The sequence below is a fragment of the Scleropages formosus genome, chromosome 19, assembly GCF_900964775.1.
Source record: "Scleropages formosus chromosome 19, fSclFor1.1, whole genome shotgun sequence".
Taxonomy (NCBI): Eukaryota; Metazoa; Chordata; class Actinopteri; order Osteoglossiformes; family Osteoglossidae; genus Scleropages; species Scleropages formosus.
This window is the reverse complement of record NC_041824.1, coordinates 1,212,286-1,217,339: the sequence shown is the minus strand read 5'-3', so window position 1 is coordinate 1,217,339 and position 5,054 is coordinate 1,212,286.

Genomic DNA, 5,054 nt, shown 5'->3' with positions numbered 1-5,054 from the left:
CCTCCATCCGGGGTTTTCCAGCCGTGGCGCTCGTGTTCACCACTCTGTCCTTCGTCAGCCTGGGCGCCGAGCGCGAGAGCGACAAGCGGAGGCGCGCGCTGCTTGGCGGGCTGCTCGTTTTTGTCACAAACAGACGAGCACCAAACGTGTAGAAACTACAAAACAAACAAACACACAAAATGTAGAGAAACACACGATTACTGTCCCGCTGCATCCAGTCCCAAATCAACACCGCACTTCGGGAAGGGAGTAACAATAATTGAATAACTAGTAATAGTTAAAATTCTCTCTTGTGTGTGCATCATGATGATATTTAAAACAAAGAAATGTTCATTACCAGTAAACAGACATCCCCAAAGCTTTGCAAAGGCACTTTACTCTTTGAACAGTTAACATGACCAGAATCTGGTTTTGAACTAATTATGCAAATTATTTCATTCTAAGTCTGTGCAACCACTTCAGTTTGATTCATACACTCATGTTTACCTCTTTCAGGCCCTCTTCAAAAGTCGTGTGCAGTGTAACGACGACCAACCCTGGTGTCCGTAGAGTTATGGGAGAAGGACTCGAGAAAGAGAAGCGCTGAACACAACCATACTCACAGATCTGGCCAAAACTCTCATTATAAACATGCAAACAGACACACAAAGTAAAATCATGTAAGTGCAGCCTCACTTTATCTAAATGGTTCAACGAACAGTGAATAATGGTTTAGCTTAGCATACTTTCAAATTTAACACACACACACACACACACACACACACACATTTCCTAAACCGCTTATCCCATACGGGGTCGCGGGGAACCGGAGCCCAACCCGGCAACACAGGGCGTAAGGCCGGAGGGGGCACACCCAGGACGGGACGCCAGTCCGTCGCAAGGCACCCCAAGTGGGACTCGAACCCCAGACCTACCGGAGAGCAGGACCCGGTCCAACCCACTGCGCCACCGCATCCCCCTTCAAATTTAACATACAGACAAAATCAATTAAATTCAATTTATTGCTATAAAGCTTTCTTCTCACTAAAGTGTCACAGAGCTCTGAGCAAGGTGAGTGCGCTAATCAAGGTTTAGCTATATCAAGTCACTTACGTGTTTTTCATATTCTAATTGAATATATCACACATACGTGTAAATAAATGACAATGGAGTAAGACGGCTGGCAACAGTGGAGAGGAAAAGAAAAACTCCGAACACAACTGACGAGGAGAAACAAACCTCTGGGGTCCAAGCAGCAGTAGCGGTCCAGCCTTCCAGTGCATTCTTCTGTGGAGACAGAGAACCTGTGTGAATATGTCTAACAAAAAAACAGCAGTGAAGACATCAAGACTTAGCTGCAGTCTATATAGGCTATAATTCATTGCCCAAGGTAGCAGGTCTCCTTATTCCTCATAATGCTGATGGCGTCCAGCAGTGAAGTACACCAAGCACCCAGGGTTGGCAGTGGCTCCTGTGCTAGTGCAGGGTCCTGATAAAAGACAGAAAAGACAGGACAGAAAAAAGCAGTAGCAAATAACAAGATATAATGTAAATGAAGAAATTACACTATAAATTGTATTTAGCAAATGAGGCTTATAGAAGATACATCAATGAATCAATCCAAGACAGTGAACAGTAGCTGGTCCTGAAGTAATCCTGAATGGGTGGAACGCATGGAGTTCCTAAATACAACTCTCTCTCTCTCTCTCTCTCTATATATATATATATATATATATATACACACATATATATAGATATATATATATGTGATGCAATAAGTGGGAGCCTAAGGGGATGTAAGTAGAGGGGGACAGTTTACTGAGCCCTCCTGCACCTCCACCATCCCAGAAAGACACTGTCAGTGTCACTAGGGCAAGGCCTTACGGATGTACTGGTCGAACAGAAAAGAACAACGATTCCGTGACTGTGGCTCCCTAATAATCAGAACAAATTTGGACACTTTTTCAGCAGAGGGACTGATCAGAAGGCCTGAGTGTCGCAGTCCAACGTGAGAGAGAAAAGTAGAATTCCCTCTCCTAGAGGCCCGTTCCACTGTGCTTCAAAGCACCATCAAACCAGAACGGTCAAGTGGGCAAAAAATTGTCTAAAGTGAAATATGCCCCTGACGCTCAAATGTACAAAAAAACAGCTCTACCTATTTATTACACTGAGGTCAGTAACGGGTTGAATATCGTTTATAAAAATGGGGAATGGATGTTAAAGAAACTCACAGATCTGAATATTTTGTCTTTTGCAAGGTAAAAATTATATTTTGTGTATACAAACATCCAGGGGGTGTGGTGGTGCAGTGGGTTGGACCGCGGTCCTGCTCTCCAGTGGGTCTGGGGTTCAAGTCCCGCTTGGAGTGCCTTGCGACGGACTGGCGTCCTGTCCTGGGTGTGTCCCCTCCCCCTCCGGCCTTACGCCCTGTGTTGCCGGGTGGGCTCCGGTTCCCTGCGACCCCGTATGGGATGAGCGGTTCTGAAAATGTGTGTGTGTGTGTGTATACAAACATGGAAAGCACTGCTCTAGAATGACATTTTAAATACAAATAATTTAAGATGATTTAAGGCTTGAAAAAGCTTTTAACCCTCAGTTTAACTGGTACTGAGAATTTGAGAAACTTAGAACATTCTGTACAAACACACAGCAAAAATGTCCATAAATATGGTCCTGCTCAGGAATTTAGCCTTTTATACTGTATACTCGTTACATTAGTGTCCTCACGTGTAAAATCCCATCCTCTAACCACCGCTACACGCTCCTACCATACTTGGTTAAATTCCGGCGCTCAGGTCAAGCACATAATGCTGCAATCACAATTTCACTGTACAGTTGTAAGAAAAAAAATTGTGAACACTTTGCAATTATCTGAATTTCTGTATTAACAGCCAAATCTAAATCAACATAGTGTGTTTGAAAAAAACTTGATTGTATACTTAAAACACAACGTATAGACATACTGTTACGAGAAACAGTTTACGAACGCTTTGGACATGTCTGGATTTTCATCTAAAACGTAATAAATAAAGACACACTTATTCAACACACATGGCAACACATTCAATACTTTACATGCCCATAACAGTACTGAAAAAATGCTTCGAACAGTGAAGGTTATTGATGGAAAACATATGTGAACCCTTATATGTAGTGGGACCTTCTTTATTGGCAAAAACTTCAACCAAATGTTTTCTGTAGCTGCCGATCAGATGTGCACGGCAGTTGGGAGCTACAGTATTTTGGCTCATGCCTTCATACAAACTTGTTCTTGGATGTCTTGCCTGAACTGCCTGCTTCAGGTCACTCCTGAGCGTTTCGATGGGATTGAGGTCAGGACTCTATGAAACTCTTTTTGAGTTTTATATCAGAGGTAGAAATCCCGAAATGTCTGCGTAACACGTTTTTGAACTTACTCCACTGTGTTACATGATCATAGCCGTGAAATACTGCACCATTTAGCAATCCACTGAGCCCTTCTGTTATGTACCTGGACATATTTGATATTTCTCCATGTACTTTTTCTGTCTCCATGTAGCTATGGTTCAGAGCTGTTCTATTGTTAATAATAAAAAAGAAACACGTCAATAAAGTTATTTACATTGGTTGCCATGTTAGGTGTAAATGGATTGCTAGTTGAAAGACAACTGTAACTTCCTGTTGTGCAAGAAATATTCTCAGAGTAGCTGTGTGTGTCCGGACAGTTATGATCACGGGGAGATGTTACCTCCTCAGATTTCCCTGTTCCTTTCTGTGGACGCTCGAGATGTCTGACGTGTTTGTTTATTGAAAGATCCACATTTGTTAAATATTTGTCGAAGGTCCAGTCTGTCTCGCCAAACGATGTGAAAAGCACGGCTCATTTGGTGCACTGTGCACTTGCAGGAGATTACGCATCACACTTACCATGTCTTTTTTTATTGTCCTCCAGATAGGAGTCACACAAGACAAACCGAAGAAAAAGGTCAAGCCAACATATCTATGACAGTCATAACACACCTACACATTTTCGGGAGGTTTTTTAAGGAAAACTTGAGGTTACGTATCTTCATCAAACCTAAATATTTTTAAGCAAAAACAAAAAATTAATAAAAACATGTTCTTTTCTCACATTCTAATGATAAAACACATCAAGTAGAATTCTGGAATGGACATAAAAACACAACTTTACTTTGCATTCCTACCTAATGATAACGAAACAATTGAAGGAAATAACAATGAAAATTGAAACTATTTAAGTGAAAAAAATGCTTGCATATAGCAGATTTCTTTTTGCTCAACATCAATCATCAATCATACATTTGACTTAAATAAATAAAACATTCCCTGTTACCTCCCAATAAAACCTCAAATCAGTGATCTCACTATCACACTGCACAGTATTTGCTGGAGCGAAATGAGTAAAGTATGAAGTATGTATTTTGTGAATAAATAAAATTTAACATTATGAAAATATCTTTAAATTATAAATAAATACTTTGTACACTGTATATATTCCATGTAATGATAAATTACACTGCAAAAAGTGGCAGTGACTGCAACATTTTCTAATATGTATCACTTATATTACATATGAAATTTGTGTTGCTGTTGTAATTCAAAATTGATATATTTAATTCTCTGGGTTTCATACTTTAAAATGAATAAGATACATATGCTTACAATATGCTGTATGCTTTCTACATAGGGGGCAGCTCATAGCGCGGTGGTTGGCGCTGCGGCCGTTAGATTCAAAGGCTCTAGGTTCAAATCGCACTTCCAGCTGTAGTACCCTTGAGCAAGGTACTTACCCTGAATTGCTCCAGTAGAAATACCCATCTGTAATAAATGGGTAAATAACTGTAGGTAGATGAACATTGTAAGTCACTTTGGAGAAAAGATTCAGCTGAATAAGTAAGTGTAACCATGCTAATAACATGGTAATGCTGGTGCATTTACAGTGCCTCGCCTGTGTGTTTGGGAAAATGATCAGTTGTGATTCAGAGTGTATGGAGCATGTCTGTCCTGTCCAGGTCAAGTAAATAATTTTCTTCACCGTAGCCCAGTAAGGCTGTTATATACTAAGGTTTCCTATT